The sequence below is a fragment of the Lichenostomus cassidix genome, chromosome 28, assembly GCF_008360975.1.
Source record: "Lichenostomus cassidix isolate B80296 chromosome 28, HeHo_3.0, whole genome shotgun sequence".
NCBI lineage: Eukaryota > Metazoa > Chordata > Aves > Passeriformes > Meliphagidae > Lichenostomus > Lichenostomus cassidix.
Genome location: NC_139508.1, coordinates 13,889 through 26,369, shown reverse-complemented (window position 1 = coordinate 26,369; position 12,481 = coordinate 13,889). Strand labels below are relative to the sequence as shown.

The following is a 12,481-nucleotide window of genomic DNA, read 5'->3' as shown; positions in this document are numbered from 1 at the left end:
GTCACGTGGGGTCGTTTTCCACTTCCCCCCCACCTCCACCCGCTCGGCCGCCCGCCCGCCCCCGGCGCTGGAGCGGCGTTAGTGGAGGGAATTCCAATCTCAAAGAATAATGAAACGAGAGGTAAAGAGCAGTTCGTCTGTTTAAGTTCGAGTAACGTCACAGGCAAAATAGTAATGTTAAAGTAAAGGACGTGCCTGTGGTCCGATACTTGCATCATTAATTATTTAAAAAGTGAACAGAAGCAGTGTTGAAACAACGCCTCGAAGTTTAGTAAATTAATTTTTTTTTTGGTGCGTGTGTCCCATGGGACCGTGACATTTTTACCTCCAAACGGGTTCCTGCGTGATTGAAGTCAGTGAAATAAATGTGGTGCGTCATATACTGTACACAGCGTCAGGGTTTCAGGTGTGCCCCTAAAAGTGATAGGAGACTGTTCTGCATTACTCCCTCTGCAAATGAGATAGTGTCTAATTTCACTAGTAAGATGTGGAGAGAAAGTGCTGCTTTTTCAGTCAATCAGAGTGCGGATTGCAAGTGCTGCATTTTCAACCGATTGGAGTGCGGGTTGAAACTGCTGGATTTTCAGCCAATGAGGGTGCGGATTGAAAGTGCTGCATTTTCAGCCAGTCAGGGTGCGAATGTTGTAATGTTTCTTGTGTAGATGACAGAGTTGGGCACATAGGAAACCCTTTGTAAATGTTACAAGAAGTTTATGGCTACTGTGCAAAGGAAAAAGCTGGAGCTGGTTAGATCTGAAATTTGGCTTTCTTTGAATGGTTTTGAATTTGTGTTCTCTATTTTTATTTAAACCTTCCTGCTTAAAAGAATGGACATCCCGAATGCATTAGAATGGCTAATTTTTTACACAGTATGAGTGGATCTTTAATGCAGAATGTTTTGGTTTTCTATCTTATGCTGTGTCCTTTTCATAGATATTCCTTGAGATCCTATAGTACTAGAGGGTCTGTTATATTGTGGGTAAGCTCCGGAGGATTTGTCACTCATGACGACACTCTCTTTGGCAGGATCTGCTGCAGCTGCAGTACGAAGGTGTTGCTGTCATGAAGCTGTTTGACAGAGCAAAAGTTCTCCTGCAATTGTAATGATATCAGTTGAAGGAAACCCTGCCTTTCCCCTGCAGTTACGAGTATCAAGCACGGAGCCCCTGGAGTCCCGAAAATGTCCATCACCATCCTTGCCAGCGGCCCCTTTGCGCCCCCGCTCGTGAATCTGCACAACCCTGCCCCTGGTTCTCCTTCTTGTCTGCGGTTTGGTTTATGCCCCGGAAAAGAGGGGACGCCGGGAGATGCGCCGGGGCTGCGGTGGGACGGGGCTGAGTTCTTGGCTGTGTCGGCAGCAGGGGTCTGTGCTTGCATTTTTTCCCTGACAAGGCTTATTTTGGCATCTTGTCACTGTTACTTGGTGAGACCAGATAGATGTTGTCATCCATCATGTTGTCATTTTTGTTAGTACCTTCTTTTCCTGAAGGGTATTGTGAGCTGCTAGAGTGTGCTGCGAGAAATCCCAAACAGCTGTCCTATTTTTCTATTGTCAATGTAACATGGGAAAATCAAAGAGTTGCCCCAAGGATCCTGTCAGTGGGAGGTGGTTATGGGATAGCCTGTTTTTGGAGGCATTATCCACAGCCTTAAAAGTGTGTATAGGTGTAGCGTTTGGTATCAGCTGGGCTGTGGTTGCATTCCAAAAAGTGTGTTCTTTGGGTACTAAAGTTTCTGGGTTTTTGGTGGGTTTTCCTGAGAAGTGCCTTGTAGCCATCTGAGCTTTGCTTTCCAAAGCCTGGAATCATTTTAATTAGCCATCCTAGGGACTTGTGGGATGGAATCACATCACGGTGGTATTTCCTCATCATGCCGCCCTGCCCTAGGCCTCAGTGATGAGGGCATATTTTTTCTTCCGGAAGTAGGAGCGTATTCTTGGTCATTGGCCAGATGTTGGTTCTGCAGGGATATCTGCCTGGAACGTCCTGGGTGTCCCGGTTCAGCTGCGTAGGGTGGCACGAAGGTGGCGCTGAAGATGCCAATCATCACTGGCCTGGATAAATTTTGGCTGCAGGAGCTGCCAGCAGCAGGCTGTTCAGAGGCAGAGCTTGCCAGGATGGCAAGACTGTCATTGTGGCAGTCCCCAAAGTAGTATCCGGTGTGACTAGTTGCAGAGCTGTATAAAAGAAGTGTGCCATTTGTTATGGTTTTGGGCCCAGTGGATCTAAGGTGGCTTTTATTGAAATGTAAAGCTGGATTTGCAGTCTGCTGAGAGAGTTGAGTGTCACTTTATTAAGCAAGGAAAATGTGTGTGGTGGTTAGTGCAGGCTGATGTAATTTATTTTCAGTTATCACTTGCCACGATTCTTTTAATAAATAAACTTCTAATGAAGAGTGTGCATGTGTGAATTATTTCTGTGTTTGATGAGCATGAGAAAGCATCAGTAGAAATTTGTGGGAGAGGCATGGGGAGTAGCAGAAGGGAGAAGGGTGTGGGAGATAGAGCCCGGTCCCAAGGTGGGTTGCTGTCGGTGGCATAGGAGGGGATGTCATAGAGATGGAGGTAAATGTGGACAGGGTGCAGAGCCCCGGGGGACCGGCCCCAGTGGGGCTGCTGGGGGTGTGAGAGTGTGTCCAGGACAGGTTGGGTATGGAGTGGTGAGCCCTAAGTGGAATGGGGGTGAACCCGTGGGATATGGGCAGAGTCCTGGCTACTGTGTGAGTTGTTACCACACCAGGTTAGTGGAGGTGAAGGTCACCCCAGGAGAGGTGCAGCCCCTATTGCCTAGGGTCCCACCACAGGCTTGTAAAACCAGGGTTCAGGGTCCAGAGTTGACAGGTGTTGTATTGTCCAGGGCAGCACTTGACACCACAGGGCTGTAGGGGGCTGTGGAGTGAGTTGGAGGCCCTGGCCTGTTGGCTGTAAGGAAGGATGAGAGGTATTGAGGGCAGTGGCCAATGCAGCCCCCTGCATCCCAGAGTCCCATGCAAAGCTCCCCCTTTCAGGGTGTGCCTAAGAACACGTGCCATGTAGTCTTGTGCGTGTAGGAGGAATTTTTGGCAGAGCAGCTGTGTGTAAGGCCAAGGTGAGCCTATATCCTGTAAGGGCCTAGGTAGGATCTGGGCTGGTGATAGCTGTGGTGTAGTGTCCTGTGATCCCCCAGAACCCAGATTTGAGGTGAGAATTTTCAATGTTTGTAATGTAAGAAGTGTTAGCACCATCATGCAAAGCCAGAAGTTTTTAAAAGTTGAGAGTGTGCATGTTTGGCATTGAAATGGATACATACTTAATCAGGAGAGTTTTATTAATGTATTTTGTTAGATTTTACAGACATGGTTAATTTTTTGAAGGCATAGAATTTCATGTATTTAGTTTATTATTTGTATGAATACCTGGAGGTTTTGCACAGCTACAGGGTGGCATCTTGCGTCTGGATTTTGTTCACACGGTGAGCCGGAGGGAGTAGTAGCACTTCCCCAGTTCTTTCTGGAGCAGTGCTAATTGCAGTCCTTGAAATATGCATGAAAAAGGTCCCATGTGAAATGGGAAGAGGAATTAGAAAAAGAGGAAAAAGAAATGTTGAGCCAGTGTTGTTGCAAATTTTCTATTGTTCATTTGTGATAGTGATCTTGTAGGCAGTAAAAAAAGTGTTAGGATTTGAATAATCGGGGGTATGAAATTGATGTAAAGCATAGGTAAGGAAAGGCAAATGGTATTGTAAAATGTTGCTTGGGGCAGCATGCTGATGAGGCAGAGAGAGCAAGAGTAATGTGTGTCCCACATAAGCTTGTCCATGCAGGGCCAAAACAGATAGAAGATTTTAAACTGCAAAAATATAAATGCAAAAATAAGTCTTGTATATATAAATGAACCCAAGAAGGGGCCTAAGTCATAAAGAAGGATGATATATAGGACAGCATATAAAAAAAGCAGAACTAGATCTTTTAGGTGTTCTATACAAAGTGTAATCAGATATTAGATATTAATGTAAAGAGAGCTTTAATATGTGTAGATGTGTACGGTTAGAGTGTAGAAGTGTAATGTGATATTGAAGTGTGAAAATGTGCAAGCTGAACAATGTAAATAGGTGGCTTGTGTCTTAGCAGAGGTTTCATAAGTGTCCATGGATTTGTAAGTATGGGTAGATTTGCTCTGTAATAGGTGGAAAAATATATAATGTAAATAGATGAGCGTAAATCTATAAAAGTTTAGGGGGTGGGAATAGGAAAAGAGTTTTGAGGAAAGGTTTTGTTGTATTGCTTGATAATTTGTGAAAGATTTGTGTTTCTTGGAAGCTCCAGATGGTAGAAAGGTTTTCATAGAGTGGCCAGACTGATGTAGCCAGAATCTAAAAGGGTGCAGATTGTCAGATTGTCAGGGGCATAAAGAGAATTCAAAAGTAATAATTTTCATGTTGAGGAACAGCACTGGAATCTGCTGACATGTAGATTTTTGAAGAAGGAACCTCCTTGTCTGGAAATGTCACATTCTAGATAAGGAAAGAAGCTCCAGGCTGGTAAACACAGCAGGTTGGGGTGACAGTCGGTCAGTTTGGAGGTGTGGCTGTGGGTGATCTGGCTCTGGGGCAGTTAGCTGGAGTGCTTTGATTATTGTGGGTGCATCGGCTGCTACCGGTTACCTGGGGAGTTGCACTGCTGCCTGTCGTCGCCATGCAAGGTGGCGGCTGGCCACAGGCCTTGGCCTTGTCCCGGCACAGAGGTCATTCCTGGCTTTTGTTGCCGCCTCCCCAAACTGCTGCTGCCTCCCTCTTCACCCTGCTGTGCCGTGGCCAGCTGCGGTGTGCAGATGGTGTTGTGGCTGTGCTCTGCTGGGTTCCTTCTGTGGAAGCAGAGGAGCTGCAGTGGTGGCAGCATGAGTCCTTGCAGGAGATCCTGCATTCATTGTGGTCAAGTGGCTGTCTTGACAGTGGTGAAGATTCCTGAGATCTGTTATGCTGTCAGGGCCTCCCCAGAGCGTGTCCTCAAGGCAGAGAGAAGGAGATGTGGGCACGGTCGTTGCTGTGGGGGAAGAAGAGATTTGATGTGGTTATTGGCCTTGCTTCCTTTAGTATCATTGGTCCAATATTTCTATAGATGTGGTGTCCTGAAGCAGCAGTTACAGCTATTGTTGTGGGTAGTGAATAATTGAAAAGAATGTAAAGAATGGATTGTTTTGATTGCTATCAGTATAGCTTGGTGTTGTTAATCCCACAAAGCAGGTTTGTAAAAGGTTGAAACAGTCCTTTTTTTTCCCCCAGAAAACTTGAGTGAGTGGAGTGAGGTAACCTAGAGGTGATCTAGTGTATCTTCAGGGTTGTTGTTAAGTGTTTTCAGATGGTTTTTATGATGTGAAGAGGCATTTGCCATGGTGTGCAGGATAGAAAGGTGTAAAAGTTTGTTCCCTGTGTGAAAGAGGCACTGTTTGCAGCCAGGTTGAAATGTGGTATTCTACTTGAAAAGTGTGCCTGCTGCAGGAATTGTGTGAGATATAAAGTGTGAAGAAGCAGAGGTCTGTGTGCACTTGGATTCCTCCAAACTGCCTATCTTACATGAGGGTGGTGATGTGCCATTCCTGTGGAAAAGAATTATTGTTGCTAGCCAGGTGCCCATGGGTAAATGTGGGATTTTGTATTGTAAAATTGTGCAAATGTCAGGATTTGTGCCAGACAGAAGCTGCTAGGAACATTGCCTGAGGCTGGCCTTGGACTCCTGGGTCTCTTGTGCCCAGTGTGTGCAAGGATTTCCTAGCTGTTGAAAAGAGGCAGCGGTTTGAGCCAGGTTCGATGAGCAGGAAGAGGCAGGGAGATCACAGTCATGAGCCATGATGGACAGGTTTTCAGGTAAGAGATGTCAGAGTCCTAATTGAAAGAATGAATATCTTGTGTGGCTTATGCGTCAAATAAGAAGATGAGATGAATGACATGTTGCCAGTGAATTTTAAAGAAGTCATCAGTGAAGGTGCTGATGTGTAAACATAAGTTTTCTCCCTAGGTGTGTGAGAAGGATCCCTGTCAGGCTGCAGTGTCTTGGGCTAACCTAATACCAGAAGTGTGGTTACTGCAGGGGTGTTAATTGCATAAAGGGAAGTAAAGTATTGCTGATGTGTTTTGGTCATGGTGACATGAGTTCATCCACACCAAGCAGAATTCTACTATCAGCAACATGGCCTGGGCTGCTCACATGTTGAGACTAAACAGTTATAGAACCAGCACCTGCAAATGATCCCTTTGGGCATTTTCCTTGCTTCTATGTGATCTGGCCGAGTGGAAGAGCGATTGGAATAGAGGCTGAGAATCAGGCACCATGTGAGCTGTGTGGCATTTGCTCTCGTGTTTGAAGTAAACCTTCTGAATCATCTTTCAGTGTGTCATACAGGGAACAGGGGAGGATGGTTATTGCAGTTATTGTTTCTTTAGCAACATGAGCTATGTTAGTTGTTTAACATGGCATTGAAAGAGTTAGCAAAAGTTGTTTGTTTCTCTTAGGCGATTTGAAAGCCAAATTTCTGTACATGGATCATTGATGAGGTGCCGTTCTGTAAGGCTGGTGTAATGGAGCCTTATGAATCAGATTGAATCCTGAAGTGTATTTGTGTAGGCTTTGCATGTGGTATGCAGTTCACACACAGGTAATAAGTATGTGCAGGCATAAGGCCAAGCACCTTATTTGCTGCTATGTATTAGATAAAACATGTGGAGAGATGTGTACCAGTGTTGAGATCAGCATAGCCAAATTTTGAATGTAAGAAGCAGTAGCAACATCATCTAAAGCCAGAAGTTTTCTAGAGTTGCAAGTGATGGTGTTCTTTATTGAAATGGATAGAGAGTTGATGCAGCAATATTTGTATGTATTGAGGCAGATTTTGAAAGCCTGGGAAATGTTGTTGAAGGGCAAGTATTTCCTGAAGTTTTTGTACAGTTTGTAGCCATAGCTGTAGGTTTGTGCAGCTCTGGTGGACGGGCATGTTGTGGGTGGATTGTGTGCTGTGATGAGGCAGATGGGGAAGTAGCAGTTGAGCAGTGGTTGTTGATGAGTGAGAATTGCAGGTAGGTCCTTGAAGGTGCACAAAAAAGAGTAGTGGTGAGATGGGAAGAGCAAGTAGGTAAAGAGTAAAGAAGATTGAAGTGTGATTTGCTAGTGTTTGTGAGGATGTGGTGTGTGTTGTGTTTGTGTTGGTGTTTGTGTTTTGAGAGGTGTTTGGTGGATGGGTGTTTGTAGTTGTTGATTGTAAAATGCGTGTATGAATGTTTTGGAGTGTAGGTGTGTGTATTTAGTTGTTTGTTGTATGTTATTGGTGTGTGGTGGTGTTAGTTTGTTGTGTATTTTGTTGTTTGTAGTAGGTGAGGTGTTTGTTGTTGTTTTTGAGTTGTGTTAGAAAAGGGAGAGATGTGTGTTTTTGAAGAGGTGAGGTTTCTTCTTGTTTCATGTTTGTAGGTGGAAAAAGCGTTTTCGGCACCTTGCCCCCGCCCCCGCCACGTGCCGCGCGCAGCGCGGTGGCTGTGGGGAGGTACCCCGGGAGGCCTTTTCCGGCCGGCGCCATCCCCTCCGCCGCCGCCGGCCCCGCCCGGACCGCCCCCCAGTCACCCCACCTTCTGGCTTACGTGTCTTACTTACGTTCCAGTGGGGGTAGGCGGGCGCAGCTGGCTCCCAGACTACGTGGCCGTGACGTGCCTAGCGCACGCACGGGGTAGCCTGCGGTGGGACTCGCAGCCCTGAAGTGCAGAGATTCGGCTTAAGGCCATACCCACGAAGCCAGAGTGGCGCCTTAATTTTAAAAACTTTTTTTTGGCGGCATGTCTTCTTCGCCGCACAATGACGTCACCAAAGCCCTGCCCATCTCCCCGCCCCGGCTCTGCGTCCGTCACTATACTCCACCTACTGTTCCGCCCCTCGTCCCACCCTTGGCCCCGCCCCTGTCGTCTCTCGGCCCGGGCCAAAGCCACGCCTCTGGTAGTCTCTGCGCCACGCCCCTGGTGCTCCCCGCCCCCCGGCCAAGACCCCGCCCTTCGGTGCCCCCTGAGTCCGCCCGCCCGTCGCTGTGGCAACACTGGAGCTCTTTTGGTATAGAATTTTACTAAGGTTCAGGGCCTGATTTTTACACGCTTTCTCTCTACTGCCATGTGTTTACTAGTGTCACCCAATCTGCAGAAAAAAATAGAAAAACTCTCCAACAACATTTTCATGTTACAGACTCAAGGCATTACTTTATTTTGTGGTCAGGATGTACCACAGCAATCATCTCATCCACCCATAGCCCGGGTGTGCAGAGACAATCATTCCAGGATACATAGCTTTTATTCCATTTCTCAGATATTGCATACAGTAAAAGTACAGAGGAAAGCATTGGCTCAGTGTTCATTCCTCCAAAGTTGAGCAAACTCCCCATATTCAGTCTCTCATTGGACTCTAATCTCCTTGCCTCAGATGCTAATGACGTTCTTCAGTTTCTCTTAGCAGTCTTTTTTCTGGGCCAGGATGTCTTCAGCCCTGCTGCAGTTGCTCTGGCCTAGCTGCTTGTGATATCCATCATGTCTTGTTGAGAACCACAAGTTCCTGCTGGATGTTCTGTTCATGTTCTTTATCTTTCTGCTTATCTTTGGGGGCACTCCCAATCTCTTGGTATGCTGACTTCACCAGACCTCATCTGGCACAACATTGCCCTGCAAGAAACCTAAAATTCCTTTTCCCAGGGGAAACCCAAACAAAACCTTTGACTACAGTTACACAACATTTTTAGCCTGATACATTTTCCAACAGTAGCACTCAGTCACAACAATTTTCCTTCAGTAGCCTTTCATGTCATTTTGTTTTCAACATCTTTTGGAACAGAACAGATGCCATCTTTCTCTTCTCTACGCATGCCACATCACCACAATATCCTCGCGGGGACCGGCAACTCCAGCAGCAGCGAAACACCACCGTCTGTAAGAGAACACAACACACGTCAGTCATTTCTGAACAGCTCTGCACGTGTGCAAGTCCAACTGCCTCACGCCATCTCTTCCTCGGCCTCCTACCCACCAGCTGCATGCTTAAGTCCTGACCACAGGGGAGGGCTTCAGGCCTGCTCAGCAATGCCTGCACATTGCACTTTCACAGTATTATACCATTTCTCATACAGGTGCACCATCGCTGACCCCACCCACATGTCATCCCACTGCAACCACCAATTCTAACACCTTCTAATCTTTCTCACCGCTTTGGAATATTTCCTTATGGCTCCCGTCTCCAGGGCTTCTTCACACTTGCCTACAGCAAAGGCTACCTAACAGTGCATGCACTCCATTCTCTGCAGAGTTCCAATTCCATTCCAGGGATGGTCATCACACAGTCCTCATTCTTCCTCACCCAAACATTCATATCTCACTCCATCCACAAGTTTCCCTCAAGACAGATACTTTGCACTGACATTCAGCCAGCTGATTACATCCAGGCAAAAAGTTATTATTAAGTCCTCTCACCTTCTGGGAGAGGTGTGTATGCACAGAAGCCAAAGCCTGCAGCTGCACTCCAAGTTGTCCGAGCCTCAGCATGCAGCAGGTGAAGAGGATATGCTTGCAGGAAGCAGGTTTGTACCCATTCTCCCCCAGCTCAGGGGGGAACAGGAGGCCTTTGCCTACATGCTGTCATCTCTGCTCACAGGCCATAATGCTGTGGGCTGCTGGCCCATTCAGAATGAACGATTACACAACCAGTACCTCCCAAGTACCCCTTAGAGCATCTTCCTCGCTTATGTGTGACTCGGCTAAGCGGAATAGCACGTGGAACACACACTGTAAGTTACCCACCATATGAGCCATGCAGCATTTTGTGCCAAGGCTGACATAAACCCTACGAAGCCTCATGCAGTGCCTCACCGAGGGTGCAGGGGAGGAAGGTCAAGACAGTTACCCTTCAGTATTTAAAATGACAGATGTGCTTTCTTTCAGATGACATTGAAAGAACCAGTAAGGTTTCACTTCTTTCTTGTAGGCCACGCAAAAGCCAAATTTCTGTACGTGCCTATTCTAGGAGGTGCACTTCACGGCAGCTCTCAGAATGTAGCCGCACGAATCCAGTTTAATGCTAAAGTGTTTTTCAGCAGGCCACGTGTGCGTTATGCAGTCTACACACAGGTAATAACTAAGTTCAGGTATAAAGCTTAACACCTTATTTACTGTCCAGTATTTATGAAAGTATTTGGAGAAACGTGTAGCAGTTTTGAGATCGGTATTGCCAAAGTTTGTAATGTAAGAAGTGGTAGCACCATCATCCAAACCTGTATTTTTTAAAGAATTTAAAATGACGGTGTTCTGGATTGAAATTGATACAGACCTTATCTGCAATTTTTTCTATGTATTCCTACAGATTTTACAAGCATGGGCAATCTTATGTAGGGGAAAGTATTTCATGAAGTTTTTCCATTATTTGTATCCATACCTGGAACTTTGTACGGTATAGAATGGTATTTTCCGGGTGCATTCTGTGACACGACAAGCAAGAGGGAGAAGCAGCACTTCAGGATTCGTTCCCCTGTACTGATAATTGCAGTCCTTTCAATGTGCATTAAAATGAAGAGATATGAGAAGGGAAGAGCAGGAAGAAAAAGAGAAAAAAAAAAACCATCCTGAGGTAAGGAACTCCTGCAATTTTTCTGTTGTCCATTTCTTGTTTTTTAGGGAAGGACACGTATCCAGGTGGCCGCAGTGTGTCACAGCAGAAGTAGTGGCCTTTTTGAGTTTCAGCAATAAATAATTTTTCATGTGTTGTATGTGAAGTAGCTGAAGCATGTTCCATAATTACAAAATCACAGGCTAAAACCACCTTTTTGTTAGATCTTGAAAACATTTTCTGTCTTGCAGCAAAGCTGTTTACTACCTTTATGGCCGGCCATTTATTCCCAAGCCACAGTATAGTACCCAGTGCCTTACGAATGCTGCTACCCAAGTGAAGGAGATGACTTAAGTAGCTAGTAAGAAGAAAGTATACCAGAAAAAAGAGAATTGAAAGAAGCAGCCACTGTTGATATGGACCATCGTGGCGCTGCAGCCATCACGTCAGTCACAGACAGGCCTGTAAGAGTTTTCTGTAAACAGCGAGAATGAAGCTCAGAAGTGCTGTGGAAGCAGGTGGTTTGACTTGCTAAAGAATAGAAAGATACGTTATGAATTTACATACTTACCCTCGCTCTCTCCACCATTCGGGTATTTCCGGTAGCACCTGCAGAAGCAGACTTGCGCTGCCCCTTTTCACTGTAACCTACTTATTAATCTCCCCGTTATTAGCGCCCTATAACAGAGCCCCTGGGACAGGCGGGGCTAGGGCACGAGATGTTGCGGGCGCTGAGGGAGAAGGACGGACGGGATCCACAACCTACAGCGCTGCCTTCGCGGCACCTTCGGAAGCGCCACAAACCTTTTGTCGCATAATAACGTCTGATATTGCGACAAGTATACATAGCAGTTAAGCAACCGCTCTCTCCTTGTGCTTTTTCACTACTGTAATGTCCCCGTGCGGGGTGCGCCGTTCCCGGAGGCACCGCATTGCCGGGAAGATGCACCGGGCGTGAGAGCGAGCTCCGGGAGGACAGCGAGCCCGTGCCAGGAACTCGCGGGGGGAATACCCACAGAATTGTGATGTTTAGTGTTTCCGAATGCATTCAGTCTGTGTTTGGCAGTCGAAAGGTCCCCGGTGGGGATGCACCGCTGCCGGAGGCAGTCCAATACCGGGACGATGTGCGGAGCCGAGGGAGCAAGCTTTGGACCCAACTCCCGAGCTCAAATACCCGCTTAACGTAAAGTCCTCTCATCAAGGACGTACCCCAAACCGAATAAATAACTATAAACACTACACTCGATCTTAGCCAAACGGCCGAGCGGCGATGACAATTTCCTTCCCCCACTCCCGGCGGCACCCCGCTCGACAAACACACACCTCGCTGTCTCCTCCGCGCCGCCCCGCACCTCCTTTCCAGCAATTTAGAGACTCTTTCCCGCTGTGTTCCCGCACTGTCAGCACATGTTTCTGAAGCACTGACCCGAAATCACGGCGGTGCTCTGGGTCTCTAATATGCATCACCCCGCCGCTCCGGCCGGCCGCGCGGGAAGCTCGTGAGGCGCTGGGAGCTCCGGGAGACGCGGAAAGGCTCGGGAGCTGCAGGAGTTTTTTCATGGATTCTGGGGCTCGCAGCAAGGGCTCGGCGCGGCCAGCGGGGCCGGACAGGCCGGCGGAGGCACGGCGAAGGTGCCGCGTTCGGGCTTTTGGCCGCTCGGACCATGCGGTTGGATTTGCCGAGCCGGGGCTGAGAGGAGCTGCGGGGATAAATGGGGAAAAATGGAAAAAAAGTCTTTTTTCGGGGACTCAGGAAAGGCTTGAAACCTCATTTCCCCCCCGCGCTCCCCGCGCACCGAGGCCTAAACTCTGAAAATCCCCCAATAAAGCTCTCAAGATGCCATTCGCGCCGCTAAGGAATCGAGTTTGCCTGACCGATCTTCATCCGCCA

At 47.3% G+C, this 12,481-nt stretch overlaps 3 long non-coding RNA genes and 1 other non-coding gene across 4 annotated transcripts; 1 reads left to right on the top strand and 3 right to left on the bottom strand.

The window, feature by feature from the left end:
- Window positions 1–24: 24 nt before the first annotated feature.
- LOC146426009 (uncharacterized) lies at window positions 25–2,397 on the top strand. The gene is made up of 2 exons (XR_014846195.1): window positions 25–121; window positions 1,027–2,397. It is a non-coding gene; the product is annotated as an uncharacterized LOC146426009 (long non-coding RNA).
- On the bottom strand, window positions 1,748–7,812 carry LOC146426008 (uncharacterized). Its single transcript, XR_014846196.1, has 2 exons — window positions 7,615–7,812; window positions 1,748–5,019 (listed from the first exon to the last, which is right to left on the bottom strand). It is a non-coding gene; the product is annotated as an uncharacterized LOC146426008 (long non-coding RNA).
- Window positions 7,813–8,176: 364 nt separating this feature from the next.
- LOC146426006 (uncharacterized) lies at window positions 8,177–12,476 on the bottom strand. The gene is made up of 3 exons (XR_014846235.1): window positions 12,387–12,476; window positions 10,420–12,290; window positions 8,177–8,922 (listed from the first exon to the last, which is right to left on the bottom strand). It is a non-coding gene; the product is annotated as an uncharacterized LOC146426006 (long non-coding RNA).
- On the bottom strand, window positions 11,672–11,862 carry LOC146426007 (U2 spliceosomal RNA). The gene has a single exon (XR_014846316.1). It is a non-coding gene; the product is annotated as a U2 spliceosomal RNA (small nuclear RNA).
- Window positions 12,477–12,481: the final 5 nt, after the last annotated feature.